The sequence below is a fragment of the Sprattus sprattus genome, assembly GCF_963457725.1.
Source record: "Sprattus sprattus genome assembly, chromosome: 2".
Taxonomy (NCBI): Eukaryota; Metazoa; Chordata; class Actinopteri; order Clupeiformes; family Clupeidae; genus Sprattus; species Sprattus sprattus.
Window position 1 is genome coordinate 35033546 of NC_137921.1, and position 19501 is coordinate 35053046.

Sequence of the window (19501 nt, forward strand, 5' to 3'; positions counted from 1 at the left end):
TTCAAGATTAGAGTCACAAGTTTGAGATGGTGCGACTAAAGATAGCGTGTCACTCCAATCTTTTATTGAGAGTAGTGACACGTTTTGTTCTTCACAAAGCTTCAGATGTACTCAAACTTTTTGGATTTTTAGGTACTTTACACTTTGCACTTAAGCATTGAGCTTTTCATAAGATCATATCTTTTCTCTTTTACAGTGGTCTTGTCATACATATAATGCCAATTAATAAACCTGTGGCGGCCTTTCTATGGTTTCTAATTTTCCAATATTCCAAGATCCAGTCAAGGCCGTGGGTCTGGTCAGCGGGTAGTGCATTACGCACTCTCTGTACTCCAAAGTTAAAAGAATAATCAATTTATTTTGATTCCAAAAAGGTGAACATAAACAAGTTTTCACTGAACCCTAATGAAACTAATGTAGCAAAGAACCCAGCTGGTATGTAATCCTTGCCTACTGGAGCGTGTGGACAAAATCTAGAAATCGAATCTGTAACACCTGTCCTCTCCTTTTTTCTATGCGTAAACAGAGTGTTATATGCACTTTGATTGGATGGTCTTGTTTATGGCTCCGTCGGAGCCACTCTGTGTCCCATATCCAGTGCCAGGAGTGCACATAAAAAGATGTGTTGCTGTGCAGTCAGATTCCTGATCAATTAGATTTCATCGTGCGAAGTAGCTCTGATCAATACTCTGTTGGTGTAGCGCCGAATGGTTGAGCTAGGGATATTAGGTATGGATTAACCATCACTTTACATTAAGTGATAAATATCTGCACATTTATGTTTCTATATACTGTGCACTGCAAGCTGTATATGTTTGGACAGGGTATAACTCTGTATATATAGATTTTAAATGAATGTTAAATAATGAATGAGTCAAGTTATGAACGTTAAGAGAGTGTGTTTGAAGTTGACCTTCAGTTTCGATAAAGGAGAAACCTGGCTAAGATTGGGACTTTGTGAAACATGATTGTTGCTTGCTATCCAGGTACTTAAGGCCGCTCCGTCTAATGCCTAAACATGAATGAGTTTAAGTGAATGTTGGACCACCAGGTGTCTGTTCAGCACCATTGGAGTCCATTTTAGATGTAGAGATGCCTCAACTCAGCCTCATCATTCAGGAGAGCGCACCGGAACAGTCTGGGCCTTTTGGGATTGTTGTTGGTAAAGAGAGGAGAACTGAGAGAGAGAGAGATGGAAAGAGAGAGAGAGCATCGAGAGTTAGAAGGAGGGGGATGGAGAGAGAGAAGGAGATTGTGTCAGGAGTTAGAAAGAGAGAGAGAGAGAGAAAGATCGTTGGAAGTTGCAAGGAGAACGAGAGAGAGTATTAAAAGAGTTAGAGGGAGAGGGAGTGATAAAGCGATAGGAAGAGTTTGAAAGAGGATGAAGAGAGTTTTCAGACAGTCACTGAGTCACCCTGCGAGTGGTTAATGGCCGCCTACACTGAGCTGAAAATGCCATCTCTGTCGGCTGGCCACATTGTTGTGGCAGGATTTTCCCCCAAGTCATCTTCAAGGACGGCTGGCATTTACAGTGAACATACACTCTTATCCAAACTGTGTGTGAGGGTGTTCTAAGGAGAGCCAACACACACACACACACACACGCACACAAACGCACACACGCACACACGCACGCACGCACACACACACACACACACACACACACCCCTTGGATCAGTCATGCCTACCTCCTCATCTCCCCCATCATTATTTACCAGGCTTGATTACTTCAAACTAAATCCTGTCAACACAATGTCACCGGCACTGAGCGTGAAGTTAGATGACTGTAAACTCCTGTGTGTCGGCCGCTCGTGTTTAGGGATCATCTGTGTGTGTGTGTGTGTGTGTGTGTGTGTGTTAAAGTAAATGCAGTCTAAAGGGACTAGGGGAAAGAAGCAGATGGCCTTGTCTCAAAACCTGCACTTCCTGACCCCCCCCCCCCCCCCCCCCCCCCCCCACACACACACACACACACACACACACTCAATGTCAAACAGATTCCACTGTGCTGTTACCCACAATTCTCTGGTTCTGCCTCCCCTAGCTGTGTGTTTGACCCGGGCAGAACCGGCCCACAGGGGCTTCTCCCATTGGTTCAGGGGACAGATTTTACACGGGGGTGCGAACTGACCGCCAGGTAGGTAACATCCACGGAGAGCTTGACTGATGCTTTGGTCCCGCATCGTGTGTGTGTGTGTGTGTGTGTGTGTGTGTGTTGCAATGACATGTTGTTTCATAACAAACTATAGGCCTAACAACATAGGTGTCTGCAAATCAGGGTACTAGTAGTGTAACTGCAGTCAGCATTGATCCTGTGGGTCTACTGGTAGAGCAGGGGGCTAACATCACCAAGGTCATAGGCCTGACACCAAGGTCGTAGGGAGCACCCATCCTTCTGTAGATGTACTGCTGGACTGTAAGTCAAACAAACAGAATTTAAGTCTCTGTCAAATGAATAAATGAATGAATGAATGAATGAATGTAAATACGATTTAATGTAACGTGATTAAACTATAGCAAAATGAATGCAACAAATTCATAATGCAGTTTTTCCACCTTGTTAGCTGCTACTTTGTTCTTTCCAATAGTTATGTATCTTTTTCTGACTTTGACAGTTAACTCTGGGTTTGGAGCTGTTATAGAGGTCACAGTTTCTATGTTTTAAAGACAACCCACAGTGTTCAGAAAATGCAATCTATCGAAGGGGCTGAGTGTTGTTGATGCCTGCAGAATCATTTTTGTCATCATTGATCAGGTTGTTTCCCTGGGGGTGTTAAGGTGGTGGTGGGAATCCTGTTCTCATTCTGAGGGTCTGTGCAGCATGTGAGCGGTTCACCTCCCTCTCTTCTGCATCAGTGGATACTGTTACCAACCAAATGAAGAGGACGTGACTCGCAGCTAAACTGCGTTGTCTAGGGATGTGCGACGGCAGGCACTAAACCCCCCTCCTCCGCTCGTACCTTAAATTAATCAAAACAAAGGCCTACCCACTAATCCTTACGCTCTTGTGCTGTGCCATGACAACCAGGGTTATTAGTGGAGAGTAAACGCACGTGAAGGCCTTTTATTCACCTTTTAAATTACAAAACAGCGTAAACTCCCCTCTATCTGATGGTTTATTCACTTGACATTATGCAGTTTAAAACATTTGAATAAAAAAATACTCCGTTCATGTCTGTCTCCCCCGTCATTCCTCGGTGGCAATGCAACCACGGCTCCCAAGCGGGGGACTCAATAACAGGCACTGCAGCATGTAAGCAGGTGAACAGGCATGGACATCACACAGGTTCTCAAGAAATCTAATAAAACAAAATGAACATAAACTGATAGAGGTTGAAAATGGTAAATGTGCAGAGTTGTTCACTCTTCTCTATTTTCTATAAGATTGCACCAGTTAATATCCAGTACTGAAGCATACAGATTGATGTTCAAGCAAGCTAGCAATATAAAGCTTGCTGGCTAATTGACTATTAACTAGGACACTTCTGTACATTGTGAACTCCAGTTTCCACTTGTGCTAGCTGGGCATAAACTTCAATGCACTGTGTACAGAAGGGAGACACACAATGGACAGAGACATGACCTCAGACTGGCAAACTGGTGGAGGTTGAAAATGGTAAATGTGAAATAAAAAAACTTTTAATTGCAAAAAAAAAGAAAATGGTAAATGTGCGGAGTTGTTCACTTTTCTCTATCTCTATTTTCTATAAGATTGCACCAGTTATTACCCAGTACTGTAGCATACAGATTGATGTTCAAGCAAGCTGGCAATATAAAGCTAGCTGGCTAATTGACTTAGTAACTTGGATGTCTATTTGGATTAGTGCAAATATGTACATTGTGAACTTTAGGTTCCACTTGTGCTAGCTGGGCATAAACGTCAATGCACTGTATGTACAAAGAGGGACACACAATGCACAGTGACAGAGACATGACGAGACAAGAGGGAATTGAACAGGATAGAAAACTTTGTGGAGGACGCAACATGCTAGCCTACAGTGCAAAACTTGAATGTATCTTACACCGCTCGCTCCATCTCAAAACATGTTTGTCCATTAAAATATCACAATGTAGAGCGCAAAGGGAAAGGCTGGAGTGTTAACATTGCTTTCGTTTTTAATATTGAGAGTGAACACAAGGCATTGGCCTCGGGGAGTAGGGGAGTAGTGGAGCGGAGCGTGCAGGTAGGCAGTGGGGGTGCTCCTGAGCAACTGCGTAGAGTCAGGCTCTGGGTAGAACAGTTCACACCATGGGTTTATTGGCCATACGGCCATGAGTGAACAGTCTAAATAGTTAAACTGCAGAAAGCACAACAGCAAGTAGGTTAGGTCAAGAACGCTGAGCAGACCCCTGACCGACACCTCTGCCCTGTGGGCAACACTAGACTCCTGTGGGCAACACTAGACTCCTGTGGGCAACACTAGACTCCTGCCAGACAGCCACACTTTGACCTCCTCTATCCTAACAGCTCCACCCTTTGACCTCCACCCTGTGACCTCTCCTATCCTAACTGCACCAGCTCCACCCTGTGACCTCTCCTATCCTAACAGCACCAGCTCCACCCTGTGACCTCTCCTATCCTAACAGCACCAGCTCCACCCTGTGACCTCTCCTATCCTAACAGCACCAGCTCCACCCTGTGACCTCTCCTATCCTAACAGCATCAGCTCCACCCTGTGACCTCTCCTATCCTTACAGCACCAGCTCCACCCTGTGACCTCTCCTATCCTAACAGCACCAGCTCCACCCTGTGACCTCTCCTATCCTAACAGCACCAGCTCCACCCTGTGACCTCTCCTATCCTAACAGCACCAGCTCCACCCTGTGACCTCTCCTATCCTAACAGCACCAGCTCCACCCTGTGACCTCTCCTATCCTCAGCATCAGCTCCACCACAGCTGTCCAACAGTATTATCTCCACCATAATTCTCTTCGCTCTCTTTCCTCCTTACTCTCTTTCTGTCCATCACTCTTCCTGTATAGTGTTCCACTTATCTATCTTGGCACCCCTCCTCTATCTTTTTTCTCCCTTTCCCTCCCTGCTATCTCTACATCCATCTCTAGTGATATCTCTCTCTTTGTCTTTCATTCTATCTCTCTCTCGCTCTCTCTTTGTCTCTCACTCTCTCTCTCCTATGTCCTAATTCCCTTTTCTGTCATCCCTCTCTACCTGTTTTTCTCTCTCTGCATCATTCTCCTTTTTTTCTCTCTGTCTCTCTCTCTCACACGTTTGTACTCTCCCACCCTCCCCTGGTTGGCTTCCCAGAAGACGGAACATCATTTCATTATCTAACTGAATGAAATGGGCCTGCGGTCCTCTATTCCAAAACCCAACCAGCCCTCCTCCTCCTCCTCCTTCTCCTCCCTCCCCATCTTCAGACCTAACAGGACACCAGAGGCTCCGCTCATCCCTCTCTTCTCCCGCTTGTGAACGACAAACACTCTTCACTCTCCGTGCTGCTGATCTGGGGCCAGCCCCCACCTTAATTAAACTCTTTCAGCAGACATCATATCTCACCAGACTCTTCCTCAGAGGGTCCTCAGTCCTGCGTACCAAGCTCTGGTCCTGACTGGTTCCAGTGGCTGCTATACTGTGGGTTTGAGAGGAAGGTTGGCGTTCAGGACGGGGGGGGGGGGGGGGGGGGATGGTGTGAGCCTGTCGGGCTGTGAAGCATGGCCTGAGATGCAGGTTTATGTGGGAGGGGGTAAAGCTGTGAGGGTTTGAGGTGATGTGTGTCTGTTTCCATGTCAGCTGTGAGCTTTTAAGGTGTGTCTGTTTCCATGTCAGCTGTGAGCCTTTAAGGTATGTCTGTTTCCAGGTCAGCTGTGAAGCATGGCCTGGCACAGGGGACTCAGGGCTACACTAAGACCCGACCGACCGACTGAGTGACCCACCGACCGACTGAGTGAACGACCGACTGAGTGACCGACCTTCCGCATTTAAACATTTCTGAGGGGTTGCAGCACGCTCCCCTTCCCTGCTTCTCCTTCACTTACACCCCTCATTCTGCTCAGAGCTTTGCCATCGATTCCTCTCCCTGTTCCCTGCCTGCACCATCCACCCCCCCCACCCCACCCCCCGAATCCCCTCCGTGCTTCGACAGCTCTGATGCAGTGGAGGGAAGTGTGTGTGTGTGTGTGTGTGTGTGAGTCAGATGAATGAGTCTGGAAGTCCACCTGCGATTGCTTTGGACGCCAGCCAGCCATGCTGCCGTGGTGACAGCTGAGTCCTGCACGTCCAAGCCTTCGACTCACCAGCTCCAAGCGCTTCATAGAACCCTCGCGGTTTCCGTAGTTACCTTCTATAGATGATTACTGTAGTGCTACTGAAGCGCTCCAATGGGTATGATGCATACAGAAATATATGCTATAGGTATGATGCATACAGAAATATATGCTATAGGTACGATGCATTCAGAAATATATGCTATAGGTATGATGCATACAGAAATATATGCTATAGGTATGATGCATACAGAAATATATGCTAGAGGTAAAGCCTGTCCATGTGGTGTCATTGACGTGGAGTAATGTATTAAAATTGACATGTTCGTTAGTGTCTGGTTTATAATTAAGCAATATGACATTAGTGGGAGGGGGGTTGGTAAAAGATTTCCTCAGTATTTCACTGCAGGTAATCACAGTAATATATTGACATTGACATGTGCATTAGTGTCAGTGTATAATTCTATCATATCTCTGAAATGATTCAGACAGAATCTAATCACAAAGCCCAGTATTCAGGTTTAATTAGCTGTAATCAACTAACGCTTGTGCGTGCTCACTCAGTACAGCACATCGGTGCAGCTCTCACAGCAACCCTGATTGTGTGTGTGTGTGTGTGTCTGTGTGTGAGTGTGAGAAACTCTGAGAGAGAGAGAGAGAGAGAGATGGACGGTCAGCACTGTGAGTGTGTTAAATCCTGAGTGGCGTTGGCACATCAGTGTGTGTTGTGCTTCTGTTGCTGCTGCAGCGTCCTGCATCCACCCTGGTGGCCAGCGCTCGTCTGGGCATCTCACAACCTGTCTCTCTCTCTGTCTGTCTCTCTGTCTCTGTCTCTCTCTCTGTCTGTCTCTCTCGCTCTGTATCTCTGTCTCTCTGTCTCGCTCTCTCTCTCTCCCCCTCTCTCTCTCTCTGTCTCTCTCTCTCGCTCTGTTGTTCCTCTCTCTCTCTCTCTCTCTCTCTCTCTCTCCCCCCCCCCTCCCTTACCTGTGTCAGGGGCTTAATCCCTGTGCTTAGCTGTAATAGTGCTGTGATGCTGCTACATTGTTAACGTGGTTTCTGACAGTGCAGACTGGACGTGTGTGTGTGTGTGTGTGTGTGTGTGTGTGTTTCTCACCCTGACAGTGCAAACTGGACGTGTGTGTGTGTGTGTGTGTGTTTCTCACCCTGATAGTGCAGACTGGACGTGTGTGTGTGTGTGTGTGTGTGTGTGTGTGTGTTTCTCACCCTGACAGTGCAAACTGGACGTGTGTGTGTGTGTGTGTGTGTTTCTCACCCTGATAGTGCAGACTGGACGTGTGTGTGTGTGTGTGTGTGTGTGTGTGTGTGTGCTTCCCACCCTGACAGTGCAGACTGGACGTGTGTGTGTGTGTGTGTGTGCTTCCCACCCTGACAGTGCAGACTGGACTTGTTTGTGTGTTAGGGATGTGCATCTTCATCACTGAGGATGATGCGATACACATCTCGATGCACTGACAACGATCCGATACATTAAAGATACATAAAAGCAGCTATAATGTGATACGATACGATTCACCCCTATTGCGATGCAGTGCGATTCGATGCGATTCGATGCGATTCAACGAGATGCGATGCAAAAGAATATAATTTTATGCAATTTAATATGGTACATAATGATTCATTTATTTGTCATGCAACAAATCATCAACAAGGTGTCTAACAAAAGATAACATGTATGTGTGTGTATGTGTGTAAGTGTTCTTTGAATGGAATTTTTTTTTAAACTATACCTGGCAGTCACAACACAGTTTGCTTCATCCTAAACATGTGGATCATCTGGATGAAGCAAACTGTGCTGTGCTGTAACTATGTCACCAGCTGTGCTGAACACTCTTTCAGAGGGTTCACTTGTTGCTGGGATGGACAGGTAGCTCTTTGCCAAGGCTGAAAGCATTGTTTTATAACTTTTGGCACAGTTCCTATCAGAACAAACCTCTATTTTCCCCTTTGTGTGGGCTCCTGTCAACCACTGTTTCATCTGCCTGGCCCTCATTCAGTTTGCCACTGTCACTTGCCTGACAAAAGTCAGTATAATGGAGACTAGCTGCTAGATTTCCATTTCCAATTTAAGGAAGACAGGTAAATTAACAAATAGAGAGTTTAGCTACAGTATATGGAGTATATTCTTACCTCTTCCTCCATCATCACCGCCTCTGCTATTATCTTAATGAATATCATGTCTTTGGTGCCGTGGTCTTCCAAGAAAGCCAGGTCCTTGAAACGTGGATCAAGCGCCAGTGTTGAGTCTGAACACGTTCATTGAAAGAAAGTGCATGGACTTGTTCATAATTTTGGTGAACGTGAACTGAATGTACTGTATTACTGCCGGATGGCCGATCCTGTGAACGTCTTCATTCTGGTGTCTGTGAACGGCAAGTTCACTCTTTTTAATTTCGATCAATAAGGTGCCAGATTTCTAGAGACTTCCAGGCGAAAAACAAACCGTTAACAGTCCTTTATCCAGGGTTGCCGCACTGTCTTTGCCTGTGAAAGCGGCAAAGTTGCGTAGAGGCCGAGAGCGGTATTGCAGACAGATAGAGATTTTAGAAAAAGTATAGACTTCATGAGGCCTCCTAGGACCTGTGTCATAAAGAGTGTGGTGTGTTCGTGTGTGTGTGTGTGTGTGTGTTCTCGTGTGTGTGTGTGTGTGTGTGTGTGTGTGTGTGTGTTTATGTATGTCTGAACTGGTCTGTGTGTAAGTGTGAGAATCGGCCATTGACAGCATCGGAGATGATAGCGCGCTTAGAATCTATCTAAATGTAAATTATTGGACAAAAATGTTAGAAACGATGCATCGCGATTCATCCAACATTGTATCCGGTGCACACTTTTTTGATCCGGGCCATGGCATCGTGAGCTTTGATGCCGGTGCATCGATGCGAACCGATGAATCTTCCCATCCCGTGTGTGTGTGTGTGTGTGTGTGTGTGTGTGTGTGTGTGTGTGTGTGTGTGTGTGTGTGTGTGTGTTTCTGTTTCTAGCCTGACTGTGCAGACTGGACTTGTGTGGGTTTCAGCACCTCAGCTCCAAGTTGCAGACCAGCCTAGATGCGTTTGGAGATGAGGCCTCCTAGGACCTGTGTCATAAAGAGTGTGGTGTGTGTGTGTGTGTGTGTGTTTATGTATGTCTGAACTGGTCTGTGTGTAAGTGTGTGCTGATGTGCCATCCCACACATACACCATGCTTGTGTGTGTCAGTGGTGGTGTGTGTGAGACCTGTTCCTGTTTCTTTTAAACACTCATTGATGAATTTTGCATGCTGCTTATTGAAGAGGTCTCCTCTCCTATATACTCTGGTTTCTTCCCTTCAAGCATTAGCCATGTGAAGGAAAAATATGTGTGTCTGATTCCCCCTCCTCTTCCCTCGTCTCTCTCCCCCTTGTCTCTCTTTCCTCGTCTCTCTCCCCTTGTCTCTCTTTCCTCTTCTAGTCTCTCTACCTCTTGCGCTCTCTCCTCTCGTTCTCACTGAGTCTGTTTCCTCTTCTTGTCTCTCCACCTCTCTCTCTCTTCCTCTCTCTCTCTCTGTCTCGCTGAGTGTGTTTCCTCTTCTTCTTCTTCTTCTTCTTCTCTCTCTCTCTCTCTCTCGCTCTGAATGTGTTCCTTCCTCTTGTCTCTCCACCTCTCTTGTTCCTCTGCTCTTTCCTGATCTCCCCATTCCATCATTAGTCTTTTCTGCCTTGTCTCCTTCCCTCTTGTCCTCTCTTATTCACCCTCTGCTCTCCTCTTTCTTAAATAGCATCTTCTCCTTTATCTCTTCTCCACCGCTCTCTGTTCATGATTTGTCTTGATCTGTCTCAGCTTACACACACAGACACACAAACACACACAGATACACGCACACACAGACACACACACACACACACACACACACAGAGACACACACACACTCACACACACACACACACACACACACACACACACACACACACACAGTCAAACACACACAGACACAAACACACAGACACACACACACACACACAGAGACACACACACACACTCACACACACACACACACACACACACACACACACACACACAGTCAAACACACACAGACACAAACACACAGACACACACACAGACACACACACATAGACTCACACACACACAGACACACACGCACTCTCTTCTTCCATATTCCTTCCTCGCTGTCTCCTTTTCAGATTCACATCTGTTTAGCATATCCCCATCCCCCTACCACTCTCACTCTCTTTCTTTGTCTCTCTCCATCACCTTTTCTTTCTCACTCTCACTCTCTTTTTTTAGTCTCTCACCCTCTGTCTCTCTTACTCTCTTTTTCAGTACCTCTCCATCACCCTCTCTCTCAATTTCAATTCCAGTTCTCAATTTGAAAGGCTTTATTGACAGGACAAGGGTTTTTGTGTTGTCAAAGCATGTACCGACAGGAAAAGATGGACAGATGGATTCATTAATCACAGCAATCATGATGCTGTTAATAATCATCATATACAGCCGCGGAAAAAATTAAGAGACCACTTCAAAATTATCAGTTTCTCTGGTTTTACTATTTATTGGTATGTGTTAAAGTAAAATGTACATTTTAGTTTTATTCTATAACCTACTGGCAACATTCCTACCAAATTTCAAATAAAAATATTGTCATTTAGATCATTTATTTGCAGAAAAATGACAATTGGTCAAAATAGCAAAAAAGATGCAGTGTCTTCAGATCTCGAATAATGCAAAGAAAACAAGCTCATATTCATTTTTAAACTACACAATACTAATGCTTTAACTTAGGAAGAGTTCAGAAATCAATATTTGGTGGAATAACCTTGATTTAAAATCACAACTTTCATGTGTCTTGGCATGCTCTCCACCAGTCTTTCACATTGCCGTTGGGTGACTTTATGCTACTCCTGGCGCAAGAATTCAAGCAGCTCGGCTGTTTTTCTTCCGGGACAACGTTGTACTTTGCCTGGCTGAGGTTTGTAAAAGACCATAAGGATTGAACCAAAGCGGACTGGAGGGTCTCTTAGTTCGTCTTCTCTGATGAGTCCAATTTTCAGCTTTGCCCAACACATGGTCGTCTGATGGTTAGACGGAGACCTGGAGAGGCCTACAAGCCACAGAGTCTTGCACCTACTGTGAAATTGGACTCATCAGAGAAGACGAACTAGGAGACCCTCCAGTCGGCTTTGGTTCAATCCTTATGGTCTTTTACAAACCTCAGCCAGGCAAAGTACAACGTTGTCCCGGAAGAAAAACAGCCGAGCTGCTTGAATTCTTGCGCCAGGAGTAGCATAAAGTCACCCAACGGCAATGTGAAAGACTGGTGGAGAGCATGCCAAGACACATGAAAGTTGTGATTTTAAATCAAGGTTATTCCACCAAATATTGATTTCTGAACTCTTCCTAAGTTAAAGCATTAGTATTGTGTAGTTTAAAAATGAATATGAGCTTGTTTTCTTTGCATTATTCGAGATCTGAAGACACTGCATCTTTTTTGCTATTTTGACCAATTGTCATTTTTCTGCAAATAAATGATCTAAATGACAATATTTTTATTTGAAATTTGGTAGGAATGTTGCCAGTAGGTTATAGAATAAAACTAAAATGTACATTTTACTTTAACACATACCAATAAATAGTAAAACCAGAGAAACTGATAATTTTGAAGTGGTCTCTTAATTTTTTCCGCGGCTGTATACATATGTTATTATTATATTATTTATATTATATCGTATTATATTATACACATATAAAAAACCATTAAATAATGAGGGTGAGAAAAATAAGGATAAATAAGAAGTGAAGGAACCGCTTATTAGTTGAGACTAAGATGAGAAGGAGAGGAAGTTATTTGCACCTTGTCCATTTTTAATTATGTGTCCTCTCTCTTTTTCTGTAACACATTTGCACTAACTGTGCTGTGAGCTCTAATTTCGGGTTCTCTTCTCCTAAGAGGAATTTGTGCAGTGTTTTCATAGTGGAAGATATTTGGAAGCCTCCTTAAGGTCGCAGTGGTGACAAAGGCACTGGTGTCTCTCATCCCAGGATCCTTTGTGGTTCCCTGTTTCTGTCTGTAATTTGTGATCTCCCAAGCGGTATTCTGTTGGAGGTATTCTGTTGGAGGTATTCTATGGGCTTGCTTTCAGTTTGACAAGATAGTCTGCTAATAGGTTTTCTCTGTTTAACATCATGTAGCATTCCAGTTTCCTACTAGATTGGTATAGCCATAGAAATGCAGGCAGTTTTATTACCTTTGTGAATTTTCTTCAGTTTGATTGGGTTTAAATACATCCAGTTTATCTCCCTCGTGCTGTAGTTTTTCTAAGGTAACTAGTTGTTCCAACAGCATTGTGTGAATATGAATACATTAACAACAAAGGACAATAGTTGGCTTTAATCACTTTCTTTCTTTTCTTCGTCTAGTGGATGTGCCTTAAATGATAGCAAGCTCTCTGTGTGCTAGAGGTAGAGGAGCCATTCTTCCCTCTAGTAGCTTGTTTGACTGTGTGCTAGAAGTAGAGTATCCACTCTTCTATTGGTAGCTTGTGTGTCTGTGGGGACCTTTTTCAATGGCCAGTGTGTGGTCACTGAGTCTGTGCCAGGTGACCTGTCTTCCTATCTTTTATAGTAGATTCTGCCATTTTGTATTCTCTTTCAAAAGTCAGGCAAGTTTGTGATGTGCTTTTGGAGTTTGGTGGCATTCATCCAATATAATTAGCTGTTTGCTGTTTTATAATTATACAATAATAATAACAATAATGAATAACAATTTCATGATTAGCTTTGGGCGGATTGTCTGAGGACTCTCCTGAGAGTCTTCTTCACCCATGGCAGAGCTGAGCTTTGGAACTCTTTTGGAACTGCTGGCTGAGGGAACTCTTGAATCTTCTGCTCTTGGCAACACAAAGCTTAAAATTGTGTCACTGGACTTTAAATGCTGGTAAAAATTGATAGCCTTTTTATTTTTTATTTTTTTTAATGTCATTAATAGTGGGAACTGACCAAATGCTGCTCTTGTTGAGTTTTCGGGGTTTAATCTGTGCACTTTCAGTAATCAGTATACTTTTGCAGATTTGTGTATGGAGTGTTTCAGTGAACTTTTTTCTTTTCTTCTCCCAGTAGTCAGTTTATTGAGTGTTTAGTGGTTCCCATACCTCGTTATCATGCAGAGCAATTGGTTCATGGAACATCATTCGAGCATTCAAACACTTCCCGGCTTTTGTCTTTTAACTCATTTATGGCCAGATTCAAATTACCCGTTGAACTCATGCAACGGAACACGGTATGTCAAACTGAATGTTTTACAATATGTAATTTTCCTTTAATCTCCAAAGCTCGCTTATGGTGCTGCAGATTGCACGCACGTTGTACATTCAGATCCCAGGAACATCTCTTTAGCCTGTAAGAATTTCCCTGGAACCTACCAGCGCTCTGTCTGTGGATAGGAGCTGCAACAGAGGGGGAAAACTAAATACTAAATGATCTCAGCTCCAACTGGAAGATGGTGAACACTAGCTAGACAGAGAGAAGCAAATTGAAAGAGGCACCACCATCTTTCAAATCCGCTGTGCGGGAACACTACTCATTCGAACATTTTGTATTCAGCGTTCAATACGATGACTAAACGCACACGTTTCAGCAGCAAAGCTTTATGAAACATCACGGATCTTTCCTGCAATCTATCTCTGTCCACTGATAGACCTCTAGTTATCTCCACTGATAGACCTCAAGCTCTCTCCACTGGTTGTTGAACCGCTAGCTCTCTCCACTGATAGACCTCTAGCTCTCTCCACTGATAGACCTCTACCTCTCTCCACTGATAGACCTCTAGCTCTCTTTACTGATAGACCGCTAGCTCTCTTCACTGATAGACCTCTAGCTCTCTTTACTGATCGTTCTCCACTGATAGACCTCTAGCTCTCTCCACTGATAGACCTCTATACACGTGTTTTTTTCTCTCTCTCTCTCTTTGAATGGTTTTCAAATGGTCTCTCGCTCACACGTACACATACTCTCTCTAGCTCTCTCTCACACACACACACACACACACACACACACACACACACTCATGCATCTCATTTTCCTTTTTCTTTCTCTTTGTTGTTGTATCTCTGAAGTGGGATCTTATCTGTGCTGTGGCAGACGCAGTCCTCCCACCTGATCTCCGGCGCACTGATGTGTTTATTTCCTCTTACTTGTCTTCCCACTCAACCCTCATTCCCGGCTTTAGACGACTGAAGCTTTTGTGCCGCTGTAGATGTCAGACGAATTGATTCATGATATTATTAATGCACTTGCAGAAACATTTCTGAGCGTGCTCCCAGCATGCCCCCAATGTCTTTCACAGGTTGTGATCTGGGATCTTAGGAGTTTAACCAGAGGTACTTTCAGCTGCAGATCATTTGTGAAAAGGTAATAATGGATACAAATAGGGCTTCACTTCACAAGAGTGGAGGTGTCAAGCTTAAAAGGCACCGAGTGCCTAAAAGAGCCCGGGTGATGTAATGTTGACTTTCGAACGAGTGACGGTTGCTATGCCAACGCCAATACGTCACCCGGGCACTTTTTGGATTCTACTGCCTGGCGCTGAATTAAATTCCTCAGAACGTGATTTACTTCAGAGCATCTCGCATTGTACTTTGCTACCTGAGACCAGCTTGCTTGTATTTGACCTGCAATAAACCAACCAAAACAACCATGTGCTTGATGTTTGACTTTGGTAGGAAAGTTGTTGATTCGCTAGTTTATTATAGTTTTAAAGTAAGCACATTTCATCAGCTAGCTCGTGCTAGTGCTACGAGCTATCTAGTTAGCTAATCATCTGTTGTTGTGCTTAAATTAAGAAAGTCCTTAATGTGTTGTGATTTTAAGACATATCTGACGGCACCCACAATTACATTTGAACAAAACAGGGCATTGTTTGCACATCATTTTACTAAAGAACAACGGGGGATTGCTAGCTTTGACATGCTACAGACATTGCTCACTTACAGGATACCAGCAGGCAGGTGAAGCTAAAACTTTTTAGTCTCTTAATATTGTGCCTAAACGGACACTATGTACCCTGACACTTTTTGGCTTTCAGTCAGAGAGTCTCAAGAGTTGTTTGAAAGCCATCAGCTACGTTTTAGTCGCTTAATATTGACGCACAAAAGGAGCAATTGCTTTTAGCAATATTGATGCTAGCGGCGAAACCTGTTGATGTGTGCTTACTTACAAAAGACCGGCAGCCAATATTAAGCGGCTAAAGAGTACCTGATGGCTTTCAAACAACTCTTGAGACTCTCTGACTGATAGCTAAAAAGTGTCCAGGTGCGTAGTGTCCGTTTAGGCACAATATTAAGCGACTAAAAAGTAGCTGATGGCTTTCGAACGACTCTTGAGTCTGATAGCTAAAAAGTGGCCGGGCTACGTGGTGACCGGGCTACGTAATGCTAACGTTGGCATAGTAACTGTCACTCAAGAGGCGTTCGTAAGTCAACATTATGTCACCCGGGCTCTTTTAGGCACCCGGTGCCTTTTAAGCTTGACAGCGGCCCTCTCTGACCTCAGAATTGTTTTATATGTTTTCATTAGAACAAAGAGTTGCATGTTTTTTTGTTTATTCTTATTTTTATTATTTATTTAGTTTAAAGATTTATTTTTGGGCTTTTTGCCTTTTAATCGGACAGGGCAGTGAAGACAGACAGGACATGAGCTGGAGAGAGCTTGGGTTCAGGAAATGACCAGCGGTCAGATTCTAACCTGGGTCGCCGCGGTCGTTTAGACCCATTGGTGGTTGGGGATGCTGCCGCTTGGGCCACTGCTCCCCCTTAATGTTTATTTTTACATTTGCATTTTAAGCCTGTATGTGTACACCGGCTTGGATTGTGTATTGTCAATGTGTGTAAACTGACCATATTGTTCTGGTACAGCAAAGACATTTGCCCTGAGGAAGTGAAAGTAAAAGAAAGCCGGTCCTGACCTGATCTGGGGACTTGTGAGGCGCTGGTCTTAACAGTGTTCTTAGCTCAGGGTGACATGTTGTGTTAAGGGCCTGTTTTGACATTTTGATCTGTCCATGTGAGTCTCTGGTTTGACATTACCAGTTAACTCTGCCTAGCTTAAGATGATCCGTTACTGTCACAAAGGTGTGTGTGTGTGTGTGTGTGTGTGTGTGTGTGTGTGTGTGTGTGTGTGTGTGTGTGTGTGTGTGTGTGTGTGTGTGTGTGGGGACCTGGGCCAGATCCAACGCTGATTGTGCCATTATTCATCATCTCTCTGCTTTTGTCCCTTTCTCTCAGTCTCTGCTCTCTCTGTCTCTCTCCCTCCCTCCATGTCTGTCTTCTCCTTACCCAGAATTACTTAAGGGACGCTGCCCTGGCATTCACTATCATTCGTTGTCGTGGGTAACAGGCTGTCAGTGTGGGCTGATGGATGCAGCTGCCACTGACAGGGAGTGATAGTCCAGGTGAAGAAGAAGGGGTGTGTGTGTGTGTGTGTGCAAATCTGGATGAAGGATAGAGGGAGGTCATGACTACAAGCTCTCAGGGGCTTTTTTCTGGTGTGTGTTGTGTGTGTGTGTGTGTGTGTGTGTGTGTGTGTGTGTGTGTGTGTGTGTGTGTGTGTGTGTGTCTGTGTGATTCTATTTGCAGAGGTCGGATGAGAGGTGTGTTGTTTTAAGATGGTGTCTGTGAGTCGCGTGTGTGTGCACGTATGTTTGCAAGTGACTGTGTGTGTGTGTGTGTGTGTGTGTGTGTGTGTGTGTGTGCGTGTTTATATGCAAGAGACTGTGTGTGTGTGTGTGTGTGTGTGTGTGTGTGTGTGTGTGTGTGTGTGTTTGTGTGTGTGCGTATGTGTGCAAGAGACTGTGTGTGTTTGTGTGTGTGTGTGGTAAGCGTTGACAGGTGAGGGATTGATGGGCTGTCTTGATGTCTGTGTGATTGTTAGGAGCAGAGAGGCGTTGACGTCGGGTTGGTCCAGAGGAGGGCTGTGCACTGCTTTAGGAGTCAGCAATGTTACTCACTCTCAACAGCTACTCCGCCGCCACACACACACACACACACACACACACACACACACACACACACACACACACACACACGTGATATTCACTCTCACAGCTCCTCCTCACAGCTCTTCCTCACAGCACCACTCACAGACTGCAGCGGGAGCAGCATGGAGCTATTGCCCACCACAACCACGGCCTTGCTAGGCTAATTTGCAATTTACCAAAAAATACATTGAATTACAATGAACAACTGAAATAATTGAAATACATTGAAACCGTGGCATAAAAAAAGACAGTAAAGAAGTGGAGATGTGAGGTGTGGTTGCTCAGCAGTAGAGGGACACTGAGAGTTAATACTTATGTCAGACATGGGAATAAAAGCAGTGCACTTGGAACTGTGACAGAACTGTGTTAAGCAAACTACACACGTTGCTCGTTGTACGCGTATCAAAACCAAATGTGAGGTAACTTCTGAAGGATACAGGAGTTCTGGAAGTTTCTCTATATCACGTCTATAAAGTCCTCCGAACACGAACTGATCCCCCCAGAGTGTCTTTGGAAGGATGTGAGCAGTTGATAAAGTCTTCCAGAAGGTTCTAAGGTATAGGGTGCACCTATAAAGCCAGTAGAGCGTGACCCATTTCCATATCTGACCACTTCTGCGTTTCTGTGCTCTAGCACGCACTGGTCTGGCCCCCGGCCACCATTATTTCACGGTCCGTTTGACTCACGCCTGATTGGTCATCAGTCACACCCCTTGACAGCAAAGGAGAGAGACTACAGGTCACACCTCCTAAAGGGTTCCAAGAGGTGAGTGCGTGCGACGGCCTCCATGCCCTTGTTGACCTGTGGGAACTGAGGTGCATGTGCGAGTAACGAGGGGTTGTTAATAACTATGGGATGTGTGAAGGTAATTAGTTCTGAGCAGGAGAGTTATGGTGTTCATTAGTCTTTCCTATGGAGAGTTATGATGTTCGCTAGGTGGAATGTACGGAGCCTTATTTTCATCATTCAAATTAAGACCTTCAAAGTGAAATGGAGAACGTGTGTGTGTGTGTGTGTGTGTGTGTGTGTGTGTGTGTGTGTGTGTGTGTGTGTGTGTGTTGGCAAGTTTATAAACAACTTTCGTTATGGAATAATATGACACAGCGCAATGAGAGAAAGAATGATGCTCATAAGGACTGATATGGCTCACACACACAAGTGACAAATTAATGAGTGTGTCTTCAGAAAGCCACCCCTGGGTTCTAGTCGAGCATCCTGTTAAGATGAAAAGCCTCGGCTCTCTGTTCCAGTGGTGTAGTTCCAACGCGGAAGTGAGGGAGACACCCACAAACACACACTCACACAGACAGACACACACACACACACACACACACACACACGCACACACACACACCCCTGAACATAGGACCGGCCTGTAGCAGAGAGGTTTCTTGGGGTGTTATGTCAGAGAGGGTGTCACAGCCCTCTGAATAATTCCATCCTAAAATAGAGCTGCAGCTGAGATGTAGAAAAGATACACAGACACACACTCACTGACACATGCGCAAACACACATGCTCACTGACATACACAGATGTGCTCACTGGCACACACACACACAGTGCATAGAGACATACACACTACATACCAGGAGAGCTTCCCACTGTAGCTGATGTGTTTGTGTTTTACTCTCTCTCGCTTTAATTCTCATCTTTCTCTTCCTCATCTCTCCTTCTCTCTCTCCTCCATTGTTGTGGGAGGTCTCCTCATGTGAGATGCTTCTGTCTGTGCCCGTTCTCATCTCTTTCTCATCTCTCCTTCTCTCTCCTCCATAGTTATGGGAGGTCTCCTCATGTGAGATGCTTCTGTCTGTGCTCGTTCTCATCTCTCCTTCTCTCTCCTCCATAGTTATGGGAGGTCTCCGCATGTGAGATGCTTCTGTCTGTGCTCGTTCTCATCTCTCCTCCATAGTTATGGGAGGTCTCCGCATGTGAGATGCTTCTGTCTGTGCTCGTTCTCATCTCTCCTCCTCTCTCCTCCATAGTTATGGGAGGTCTCCTCATGTGAGATGCTTCTGTCTGTGCCTGTTCTCATCTCTCTTTCTCATCTCTCCTTCTCTCTCCTCCATAGTTATGGGAGGTCTCCTCATGTGAGATGCTTCTGTCTGTGCTCGTTCTCATCTCTCCTTCTCTCTCCTCCATAGTTATGGGAGGTCTCCTCATGTGAGATGCTTCTGTCTGTGCTCGTTCTCATCTCTCCTTCTCTCTCCTCCATAGTTATGGGAGGTCTCCTCCGGTGAGATGCTGCTGTCTG

The 19501-nt window shown here is 44.8% G+C and overlaps 1 protein-coding gene across 1 annotated transcript in view; it reads left to right on the forward strand.

The window, feature by feature from the left end:
- Positions 1 to 19501, forward strand: part of wdr18 (WD repeat domain 18) — a gene marked incomplete at its 5' end in the record, with an annotated part of 106851 nt that overhangs the window by 21260 nt on the left and 66090 nt on the right. The window lies entirely within an intron of this gene.